We start from the raw sequence: 13,192 nt of genomic DNA on the forward strand, positions 1-13,192 counted from the left end.
TAGCTCCCCTTCCATCCCCAGGTGGAGCTCTGTGTACTCCAGCTGGTCATTGACATAGAGGGTGACACCCCCTCCTCATCTTCCCTGTCTGTCCTTTCTGAAGGAGCCTGTACCCTTCCATTCCAACATTCCATCATAGGAGCCATCCCACCACATCCCTGTGATGCCAGTAAGATCAAAGCCCTGGAGATATGTGCATGTTTCTACCTTCTCTTGTTTACTGCCTGTGTTATGTGCATTGGCATACAGGCACTTAAGTTGGGTCCCCAGTGAAGCCAACTTACTGGCTGGAGTGGGTGGAATTCCTTTGTCCTGCCCTTCAGGTGCTCTTCTGCTGATCTGCAATCTCTCTTCAGGATCTGGACATCTCCTGCTGACACTGGCATCAGACTGGTAGGAGTGGGATAGATGGAGGTTCCCCTCCCCAGTAACTAGTTTAAAGCTGTCTTAAAGTCCTAAAAATGTATACACATATGTTTATCTGTTTTAAGAAGTAGTTCCCTCAGAGGTTACCCATGTTTTTATTCTGTAGAATCTCACAGTGAAACAAATTGTTTTGGCCAAGAAGTTAAAGAATTTAACTTTAATTATAAAAAGCTGCATAGTCACACTTCTTAGCATAAATTTGATTGATTCTAAATAATACACATATTGCTCTTGCTGTGTGGTTAGGTAGGTTTGTTACTTCTTGAGTGCTAGCAATATACTTTATGCAGTAAAGATAGAAGGGAAATATGCCTTAAAATACTACTGTAAATTAGAGTTAGTGCTGTCTTAAGATCTTAAAACATGTTTTTCTCCACCAAGAGGAGTATCTCTTTAGTGGGATTCTGTGAAAAAGCCCTGCTGGACATGTGGGTCATATGACTACAGGAACCGGAATTGTCAACAACATGCATTTTAAAAATACGCTTTTAATTCACTGTTGTTGTGTAATGGTTTTGAGACTTCAGGTTTTGCATTTTCAAAGTTTTACTTCTTCCAGCCTAAACACTAGAAACTTTACACTTTTTTTCATGACAGGAGAGTTGCTTTTATAACTGAATTATTATAGAAGCTAGAAATTAAGGAAGACATGTATATGTGTTTATGTATATGTATTTTGAGAAATCTTTGTATAAATAATATACATACCACACATAGCTATTCTAAATATCATCAAAATAGAGACCTCCAAACAATAGCTACTAATGCTACTCTTTTCCTTAGTACTAGGTTTCTCATCACCACCACTATTGCCATCACCTTGGAAATACACTTGTATCATAATAAAAAAATGTTTTCTTCAAAATCAGTATAAGCAAATATAATGACAAACTGTAAATTTTAAAAATTGACAAATATTATTTTGTTTTAAAATTTTCATTTTCTTTTCAAACAGTTTTTGTAGTGTTTTAGGTTAACATTATTCCCAAAGTATAAAATGTACATGAATTAGAAAACTCTAAAAAAAATAGTATGTCATTGTCACAAATGACAGTGATCATAATAGTAATTATGACTGCTATTTGATTATGCCCTCTGTAAGCTCTCTGAGCTCAGACAGAACAATCTTGTTCCTGGAGTATATCTATCAACTTGCTCTGTGTTGTTGCAGAAAGGAAACTGTTTTCAAGGAAGAATCCATTATTATCCATTGAAGAAAAAAGGACTGGATTTTACCTCCTGAGCACAAAACAAGTTATATATATATTTATTTTTTTTTTTCTCTTCTGAGGAATATTTCAGTATCAACCTTATTAGTTTTGGAGAGTAGACAAGACTTCAGTAATGCAAGATCTTTTTTTCTCCATCTATACCAGCTGTATTTGAACAAATAAAAGTTATAACTAGTACTTACAAACCGTGTTTCCCTCATTCTTTGATTGTCACAGATAGATCCTGACATTATTAGATCATCAATCTACAATAGTTCAAACTTTCTATATATAAGTATCCACCTTTTTACATTAGAATATACTTTTCCAATATGTAAATCTAAAGTGAAAGATTTTATTTTCTGTGACTTATAATATTAATAATTAATGGAAAACAAAGTTTACACATGTGTGTATATATATACATACATATACATTTTTTAATAGCACAGGTTCCTATAACTTTGTAATCTTTTGATCCAAACTCGTGGTTTCTAAAACAGAATTTACTTCAAGACCTGAAATTGTTATATTTTCATTAATGTTGTATATAATATAAAGTCTGTCAGAAGGTGTCTTCCATAACTGATTGCCCTTCCAAAATTTCTTCCAAAGTAGGTTATAGTATCTGATAGGCAATAAATTTCAATTAAATTAGTTTTGTTACTGAATTTGTAATGTGTCTGAACCTTTGGTTTATAACATTACAGCAAGATGCCAAAGGATTACTTACTTGGAGTTCAACGTGGTTGATAAAATTCTCATTGACAGTTATTGTTTTGACTTGTGGTTTGAAATTACATGATATGTAGAAATTAAATCAAACTGAATAGCTGCCAATGCTTAATGGTGTCCTGGGTTTAGCAGTAGCAGTCAATTTTTCTCCTTCTTGGTAGCTGGTGCAGTGCTGTGTTTTGACTTCCAGCCTGGGAACAATGTTGGTGAAACCGATGTTTTTGGTTGTTGCTAAATGATGTTTACCCTGACCAAGGACTTTGTGAGGCTCATGCTCTGCCTGGGAAGAGGGGAAACCAGGAGGAAGCAGAGATGGGATGCCTGACCTGGGCTAGCCAAAGAGGTATTCCATACCACAACACGTCATGCCCGGGGGGGGGTTGTAACTGGGAGTTACCCTGAAGGACACGGGCTTTTGGGTTGGACTCATTTCTTGGCGGGTGGTATTGTATTCTCTTCCCTTGTTATTTTCTCTTATCATTGCTGTTGTTGGTGGTAGCGGTGGTGATTTGTGTTGTACATTGGTAGCTGGACTGTTCTTGTCTCAACCCGTCGGATTTGCACTCTTTTGATCCTCCTCCCCATCCCTCTGGGAGGGGGGAAGGGGAGAGCCTTGCTTCCAGCCTGTCACCACTCACTGGGAGTGAGTGAACAAGCTGTCTGGCTAGGGTTTAAACTGCGTCAGTTCATTTTGGCGCCCAAAGTGGGGCACAAAGGGTTGAGATAAGAACAGATCTGTCCAGATTAATAGTCACTCATCACAATGCTGATTTATTGGCTCTCAAGGTTGTACCTCTTGATCTCACAGTTTCAGTATATCGCACCTTACTTCCATCTGGTATTTGCTGTATTAGTGTTTTTCAAGTGTGGGGCTTGGGTTAAGGTTTTTGTCTCATTGTACTTTATGGTAATGACTTGTAATACAATAGAATCATTGATCATGAAACCGATCTGGTTTATGTTCCCAGTGTGGTCACCACCTTTATACTTTGGGAGGTATATAATAGAAGTGTTTAGGAATGACACATCTTTTTTCTCCTTCTCAGGTGCTCAACCTGTGAAGGAGTGTTGCAGAATGGCTCTAAGAGCAAGGCCATGGATCCTTAGAGGCCTTGTGCGAGCAAAGCAAGGTGTAGGCCTCACAGGTAACTGGATACCGGATGTGGGAGGAGAATGTGAAGGAAGCTGTGTAGAACTAACCAATAATGTTGTGACTAGGAGACGTGGCTAAACATCACACCGATATAAGTGGACTGTGCCACAAATAAAGTAGAAGCTTGCTTATCACCCATATTGGGTTGGCGTGTCTTGCTTCTCCTCGCTGCTAACAAAGGAGACATTCTTTTACCCTCCCAGTCCTTCCCCCAGACCATTTACAGCATCATTTGAGAGTTTTGAAGTTACTGAATGGCCTTTTAATGCTGTTGAGACTTGTTTGCTGATCGTGATGGGAATCACCATGCTAGCACGCATACAGAGTGTGTTTTGCCCACGACTGATTTCAAGAGTTAACCAGAGCCAGGTTTGGGTCTTGTCTGGGGTCAAATGATGATATAGGAAGGCCAAGAGATTTTCCCTGAGGTTGGACAGTCATGAGTGGCAGGGTGTGTGGGATAGCATGGGCAAGTATCTAGGTCACTGGGCTCCTCCAGTACTTTGGAATTTCCCTACTGAACAACTGCAAAATCCAGAAGAATTAGTAAAACACTTAAATGAGGTGTGTGGTCATTCTGGCCATACCAGAGACGGACAAATCATGGCAACATGATGGGCCTTGGCCTATGCTTATAGAGCCTTGTTCAACACTATCCAACACCTTCAAAAGGAAAAGAATGTCGGCGGATCTGAGGGCAAAGCAACAGTCAGCGCAGCTACTCCAGCTCCAGGCACAGCAGCTTCACCACCCCCAGCGACAAGTACAGTCGCTACTCAAACTTTGGCTGCAATGAACAGCGCAGCTACCCCAGTGGCAAGTACAGCAGCTGCTCAAACTTCGACTGCAACAGACAGCGCAGCTACCCCAGCTCCAAGCACAGCAGCTGCACCACCCCCAGCAACAAGTACAGTTGCTACTCAAACCACAGTGATAATCACTGCAGCCAAACCAGAGGACCAATTCATACCAATATCGGCTGTCCCTTTACGCAAGAGAAAAAGCATAAAAGAGGCAAGAAGGGTGAAGCAAGCTGTGAAAGAAAGGTTTCCATACAAGGACGATGTTATGAGTTGTTCGGCCAAGTGGACTACTATAGACAAAGGCATCCAGTCTCTGAGGGAATCAGCCATCGTAGAGATGATCTATCACATCAAGCCGAATAACGGGGATATACCCATAGATCCAGATGAAGTTGAATGTATACGACCCCTGTGGCGAAAACTGACACGGAATGCATCGTCATCATATGCCCATTCATTGGCAACAGTAACCTGGAATGACATAGTACCACTAACAGTGGATGAAATGGCTCATAAACTCCTAGAGTTCGAAGACAATTTCACCCCTTCCATCATCTCAGCTGTGGAAAAACTGTCCCAGGACCTCAAATAATTGAGGGACAATCTATCTGATTTTTCCAGCTCCTCACATGTACCAACACACGTCTCAGCTATTAACAAAAGGCGTCCTATTGTTCAAGGGAGGAGATACAGGAGGTACATGCCACGGGCTGTCCTATGGTTTTACCTGTGGGATCACAGAGAAGACATGACAAAGTGGGATGGAAAACCTACTTCAGCTTTGGAGGAACGGGTGAGTGAACTGAAGAGGGGAGCAAGGGCCAAGACTGATCGTCCCATGAGAGCTACGGCTTCAGTCTCTGGTGAGCAGTTTCTCAGATGGAGTGGAAGAGCTGATTTTACTCCAGCTCCTGTGATAACGAAGAATAATCCATTTTACCACGACTTAAGTGTCCAATGCTGTGATGACCATTAGAGGCGCCCTGCCTCCAGCCAGGTGGAGGTAGGGGACAATTGGATTTACTGTACTGTGTGGATCAGATGGCCTGGCACATCAGTCCCACAGAAGTATAAGGCTCTAGTAGATACCGGTGCACAGTGTACCCTGATGCCATCAAGCTGTCAAGGGGTGGAACGAATCTATATTTCTGGAGTGACAGGAGGATCCCAAGAGTTGACTGTGCTGGAGGCTGAAATCAGCCTGACTGGGAGGGAATGGCAAAAGCACCTTATTGTGACTGGTTCAGAGGCTCCATGCATCCAGGGCAATGCACTGTTGCAGTTTAAACCCTAGCCAGACAGCTTGTTCACTCACTCCTAGGATCAAAAGAGTGCAACTCCGACGGGTTGAGACAAGAACAGTCCAGCTACCAATGTACAACACAAATCACCACCGCTACCACCAACAACAGCAATGATAAGAGAAAATAACAAGGGAAGAGAATACAATACCACCCGCCAAGAAATGAGTCCAACCCAAAAGCCCGTGTCCTTCAGGGTAACTCCCAGTTACAACCCCCCCCGGGCATGACGTGCTGTGGTATGGAATACCTCTTTGGCTAGCCCAGGTCAGGCATCCCATCTCTGCTTCCTTCTGGTTTCCCCTCTTCCCAGGCAGAGCATGAGCCTCACAAAGTCATTGGTCAGGGTAAACATCATTTAGCAACAACCAAAAACATCGGTATCACCAGCACTGTTCCCAGGCTGGAAGTCAAAACACAGCACTGCACCAGCTACCAAGAAGGAGAAAAATTGACTGCTACTGCTAAACCCAGGACAAATGGTTCTTTTACTTTAAAGGTAATCATAATTTTTTTTTTTCACAGATTGATTAAACTAAGTTGTGATGTAAATATTAAACTCACGAAACCTAAGAAAAATGAAACTGTGACAAGGCATTAACTCACTGGCAGTCATTTAGGATGGACTTACAAAATGTCTTATAGGGAGAAGTAACAATCAAAACATAGCAATCATATTTGGTTACTATTTTATTAGTAAAATATATTCTTCAGTTTTTGTGTTTGTACGTACACACTCCTGTTTTGCTTTATTTTATTTCATGAAGCTTACAAAATAATGTGAAATATTTCAGATTTTATAATACCTCTGTTAAGTACACTTAATTTAACCCTTTAGGGGGAAAAAAAAATCATTAGCTCTGTTTTGTATAATGTTTTCTTATTTTACATTAGGACAAGTATAAATCCACAGAAAGTGAGAAAGTTTTCATCAAGAAAGAATATTTGTCATCAAGTTTTAGTGTTCTGAAATTTAATTTTCTCTGAATTCTTCTTGATTTATAATTCCATTTAATTCAATACTGCAGTATCAATGTAAAATTTTTAAGGCTCAAGAATCACCACTCTGCTTTGTGGTGTTATAAATTTTGTCTGATGTGCTACCCATTCCTTCTGAGATGGATCTATAAACAAAAAGAATTCTGAAAATCAAGGTGATAAAAAGAGCTGATGTTCTTCCTTTTTAGTTAAAGATAGTACAATCGTCCACATGAAGCTGCATGTGTTTTGAGACGCCATAGACTTACACAGTTAACATCTCACAATGATTCAAGACTGAAGGGCAGGCCAGCATCTGTAGTCTCATTCCTTGTCATGACCGTAGTTCTACAGGGATTTCCTAGAGTCCAGAAGAGCACTTAAGCAGCTTTATTTTGAGGAAAAACTGCCTGTTCCATTCCTAAGATGACAACATATGAGTCAGTTGAGGTTGAGATTTATTAATATTTTACATCCTTAATATTTCTATGAGTGCAGAAAATGTTATTATATATGAACAGCTAGGCAGAGTACAGAGATAAAGCAGCAATCCCTGAAAGCATTTGATACCAAAATGCTTCCATGCTATGTTACACTTGGACAAACTTGTGTTTGGTTTGAAACATTTAAATTGGTCTTCAAATAAAAACAAAATGTCTTTTTTATATAGCTAGACAATGCATCTCAGTTACAGTTGCATACCCATAATTACCATAGACCACTGGGAGCACATATGGTGAAAGAAACTGAAAGTTAGGGTGATATATGTGGAGCTTCAAAATATCATACCTGAAAACAAAGTGTTTGCAATGCATTATTGATTACAAATTAATATATTACTCTGAGTCCACTAATCAGAACTATTTACAGATTTATTATTGTTATTATTTATTATTATTAAAATAAAGACACGGACTTTTTAAATGATGGCTATATATTCTATTCTATTTGTAAATGGGAATTATCATGATTAAGACCAAATGCCAGTTTCAATTATGTCCCTGTGCAGCCTATATAATCCAACAGATGCTTTGCTATTTTAGAGGTTTAAAAAAAAACCCAACATGCAGCTAATCCCACATAGACCTTTAGGGAACATAAATTTCTCATCAATTCAAAGATATAATCTGGCAAACAAGGGCTAGGTTAGAGAGACCCATCACATAACTGGCTTGTGCCTAGACCTGTGCAGGAACTTAACCTCAACATACTACATGCTTAAGAAAAGGATAATTTACTGGGTAATCCACAACAACTAGCTCTAGGCTTCTAATTCTCAGGGCCACTCTGCATATGCATTTTATGTGAGCAGACTTTAGCTTCTCAAAGCTGACTGCAAAAGGTAGTCTACAACATCAGAAGGAAAAATAATTGTAAAGTTACTTCATACATGACCATCCTAATAGATTGCTCATTTCAAGACCTCCAGAAAGGTGGAATCCCAGGCCTTTATACTGGCTGTGAAGAGTGCATGCAATGGGCAGTGTGTTCCTCTCCTTGCCTATCAAGGACCACTGAGGGTGGTGCTAGCATTCATGAGGCACTTCCTCTAATCCTCCCAAATGGAAGAGTAATATTTTTTTCTAGTTAGCTTCAGTCAGTTAAGGTAAATCAGTAGACTTTGATGTCATCTGTTATGATTTTTATTTCATCTGCTTTTTTCAATAAGAATTCTGAAAATGTTACTTTCCTTCCTCGGTCACTTCTACACTTTTTCTTAGTTATTCATAATTTTCCTGAAAAAAAAAAAAAGAAAATGAAAAAAGAAAAAAAGAACTAATGATACTGATCTATGGACTCCTGATGTTCTACTAGTTTATACATGTTCTAATTTGCTCTATGACAATAGAGGTAACGTACCGATACACAAAGAACAAAGATGCTTTGACCCAAAGTTTTGAAGATGAAGGAATACAAAGCTGTAGTACCTAAAGGATACTCCAGAAAATTCTGAATTTGTTCATAGAATCATAGAATCATAGAATGGTTAGGGTTGGAAAGGACCTGAAGATCACCTAGTTCCAACCCCCCTGCCGTGGGCAGGGACGCCTCACACTAAACCATACCACCCAAGGCTTCACCCAACCTGGTCTTGAACACTGCCAGGGATGGAGCATTCACAACTGCCCTGGGCAACCTATTCCAGTGCCTCACCACCCTAACAGGAAAGAATTTCCTCCTTATATCCAATCTAAACTTCCCCTGTTTAGGTTTTAACCCTTTACCCCTTGTCTTGTCACTACAGTCCCTAATGAAGAGTCCCTCGCCAGCATCCCTATAGGCCCCCTTCTGATACTGGAAGGCTGCTATGAGGTCTCCACGCAGCCTTCTCTTCTCCAGGCTGAACAGCCCCAACTTTCTCAGCCTAAGAGCCCCAACTTTCTCAGTTCCATATAGGGAGATACAAGTTACAAAATATATGCTAATCCATGTTAATTTGAGGTTATATTGGCAAAAAACGAAGCTGACCTAATTCTGAATATTACATTGACTTTTATGTATTATTTCAATGTAATATTTTTAAGTCAGTATGTCTCTGGTAATAGTGCCTGAAAATAAATCTCTGATGAAAACTGAGTAAAGAGCTGATGGTAGCTCTGACCAATAAAAGTATTTAAAATATATCATTCTCTTCCTGAATACCACTTACACTAATGAAAGTCATTCCAGAATAAATTTAAAATATATTTGAATATAGAAAATTTCTGCAGTTGCTGATATACTGAAGTTCAGAATCATGCACACAAATACTGGACACGACTAAATTCAACAACAGGACAAAAAAGCACTTAATCTAAGGTTTGTTCTTCATTTAGCCAATGGACTGAAAATTAACCATCTTGGTAAGTATCTGATACAAATGAGATGACCAAAGATGGCGTTCCTCTACTAACTACAGACATTCCTAAGAACAGAACAGACATATAACTTTCACCTGGTTAAGCTGAAATGAAATGAACCCATCATTTTCTATGTAACAAAGTAACACTGTAAAAATCTTCTTGCTGATTTTCTTCACAGAGAACTCTGCAACATTGTTCAGGCAGTAGGGGTTTTCCCAGTGTGCTCCTGGGAAAATCCATTCATTGTTTTTTGTGTCTCTTTCTTTTTCCATAAAATCTGGGGAAATTCACTGGCCTGTTTTAATGTGGTTTAAGATATCATAAAAGTGCTAGATATAAGCCAGGTATTCTTACACTGTATGACTTGCCTAGTTTATTCTCTCAGGTGCTAAATAATTCTGGTTACAGAACATATACAGAAGTTTTTCCTTTTTTTAACAAAAATGAAGTTTCCAGCTGTCCTCATTTTGGCTGGGATAGAGTTAATTTTCTTCCTAGGAGCTAGTACAGTGTTTTGGTTTGGATTTAGTCTGAGAATAAGTTTATAGCACACCTGTGTTTTAGTTGTGGTTAAGTAGTGCTTACCCTAATCAAAGACTTTTTGGTTTCTTACTGTCTGCCAATGAGGAGGGGCACAAGAAATTGAGTGGGAGAACAACCAGGACAGTTGACCTGAACTAGCTGAAAGGACATTCTATACCATAGGCTGTCATGCTCAGTATATAAACTGGGGGGAATTTGCCAGAAGGGGATGAACGCTACTTTGGGATGGGATGGGTATCGGTCCATGGGCAGTGCGCAATCATATTGTGCATCACTTGTCTTTCTTGGATTTTATTCCTCTCTCTCCATCCCTATTTCCTATTATTATTATTGTTATTGTTGTTGGTGGTTTTGTTTAGAATGTTATTTCTATTATTACAAAATATTATAATATTTTACTTTTATTTCAGTTATTAAACCAGGTGGTGGAATGAGCAAGCTGCTACGTGATACTTAGTTGGCAGCTGGGGTTAAACCATGAAACAAACTCACTAATTCAAACAGAGACCAAACTGAATCTTCCTTCACAGTGCATATTATGAGAACCAAAATAATATATCAAGTGGCTGGATTCCAAACAGTCTGACAATATGAACAGGAGGAGTTTGTATTTAAAATTATCTCCCTCAAAGGTAGTGTGAATAGGTAATGATAGGATTAGGTATTATTTTTTACAAGGTCAAATATTACAGTTAGGTGATTCAATAAGAGTCTTTATTTCTACTTTTTAGTCTGTCATTGCAAACTGGGACTCAGATTTGGTTTATTATTTGCTTTTGTCTTATTTTCTCTCTTAGCTCAATAGCATTTGTTCAGTGATTATCTTACAAATAAAAATAAGGGTATCTGTAGTCCAGCATTTAATTCCTAATTCTAGTGTTTTCTCCAGATGCAAATAATGCATATTATGAGGCAAAGATAAATATTTCAGAAGTTTTTGAATTTGAGATGTCTAAACAAGAAATAAAAAAAAAAAAAAGAAGAGAAAAAAAGGAATAGAGTCCAAGAATATATACAAAAAAAACCAAACAGACTGCAATTTTGTATGAATTGCTTTTCATTTAAAAAGTGCAAACCTTTCATATATCAGGAGTTTGTTTGGTTGATCAGTCAGTCAGTTTGTTTTTTAAATCTGAAGTTGTGTATTTGGAAGTAGCATTTTGGAAGTCTTTGTGAATGTAAAACAAAGTAATAAGCATAGGACTAATACTGTACACAGCCATGCAACCAGCAACACTGAAGACACTGTCCTGTGTAGATCTGGAAACTGCAGAGAAAACCTAAAGGTCTTCAGAGATTCAGAGATTAGGCAGATTGCCTTACTTATTCATGAATTTTGACAGTCTCTTCACCTCAGGGAAAATAATGTTGGTATGTTTGCAAGGGAATAACCAAGAATGAAAAAAAGGCAACACAAACAAAACATGGAAAATGATAAAATCAATTAGAAATGCAATAAATTATTTGAAACCAAAAACGCAGAAGCCAAAAATTAAGAATATTCTTACTGGCCTCTCTGTTCACTTTAGTAATAGTCCACTGAATTTATTGCTGCAGCCTTGCTAATTTAAAATCTATGCTAGAAAACTTCAAAAACTTGACTGTGAACTGTATACCCTCCAATATTCATACAATTTCCTATGAGCCAGATGACAGATCAAAAATAATACAAATGGAAAAACTGAATTGCACAAAAATAATATAAGGTATTGAACAACTTAATAAAACACAAAAGTAATATGAACACTGGCTAGCTTACTTTTATGTTCAGAACCACAAAATTTATCAAGATTGTAAAGCAAAAAATACATGTGAAAAAAACAGCAGACATGCTAGTATCATAAATTTTACAAATATTTTGTGCATTTTATTAAATAGTGCATTTATTAATTTTTTGCAGATTTTTTTATAATTATTTCTTAGTAAATTACCTTTAATAAATGCAATCAGGAATAGTAAATATCTTAAATTTTTTATTTGTAAATTATTTGGTTACTGTTTTCATCTAAAGTAATTAAAAAAAATAAATTACTTCAACTTCCCCATGTCTTGGTTTAACCCTAGACAACAACTGAGTGCCACACAAGCACTCACTCCCCCCCAATTGGACCGGGAGAGAACTGAAATAATAAAAGTGAGAAAACTTGTGGGTTGAGATAAACACAGATTAATAGGTACAGGAAAAGCTCTGTGCACAAGCAAGGCAAACCAAAACGAAATATTCTCCACTTCCCACTGTTAGGCAGGTGTTCGGCCATCCCCAGGAAAGCAGGGTGCCACCATATTCCATGGTTACTTGGGAAGACAAAAGGTCTGAACTCCAAGCATCCCCCAACTTACCTCTTTTTATGCTAAGCATGAAATCATATGGTCTGAATATGTCTTGGGTTAGTTGGGTTCAGCTGTCATGGCTGTGTCCCCTCCCAACTTCTTGTGCACCCTGAGCTTACTTGCTAGCGAGTGATGCAAGGAACAGAAAAGGCCTGAGTCCATACCAGCTACTATGAAGAAAATTAACTCTATCCCAGCCAAAACCAGCACACCTCAATCAGCAGATTTTGTATGTGGAGCTGTTGGACCTACTTGAAATTACTGAACTCTTCTTGTCATAAAAGCTAGGTTCATATGTAACTTTGTTTAGCATAAGCCATTTAAAAAAATTCCAATTTGCATAAAAGAGTCCAGCTGAATTTATTAGGAACAAACCAAGAAAAGGGGGGGGGGGAGGGGTGTGAGGACTACTGAATTATCTTCAGTAATTTTTACAGAAGATCTTGAATCTTGATGTGACAGGGAAGGAGGGTGCATGTAATTAGCAGTGTGTAGACTACAGAATGCTTTCTGTAGTCGACCTATTAAAGTACATAATTTTGGCCAAATTAGAAACATTGGAGTAAGCTTTTGAATTTTCAGAGAGGATCTGTTTGAGATTTGTTAGATAAACATCCTAAGGCTTGCATCTGCTGTACTTATACATCCATCTATCCTTATGACGATGCCAATTACCTTAAATATGAAAAATCCTGAATGAAGTGTAAGTGGGGTAATAAGCAAGGAATAAAGGAAGGAAGATGGTGCCTTCTTAGAAGAAGCTTCTAAGAAATACTTACAGACCATAATGGTTAGTGAGAAGGCATGAGAGAATTTGAGTGAGGTTTACAACACAAAATGCTGGACAGCAGAAGACAGTTCAAGGAGA

This window comes from Pezoporus flaviventris, unplaced genomic scaffold (genome assembly GCF_033815535.1).
Source record: "Pezoporus flaviventris isolate CSIRO_AGI_PZ_B2104156 unplaced genomic scaffold, CSIRO_AGI_Pfla_v1 ptg000068l, whole genome shotgun sequence".
NCBI lineage: Eukaryota > Metazoa > Chordata > Aves > Psittaciformes > Psittacidae > Pezoporus > Pezoporus flaviventris.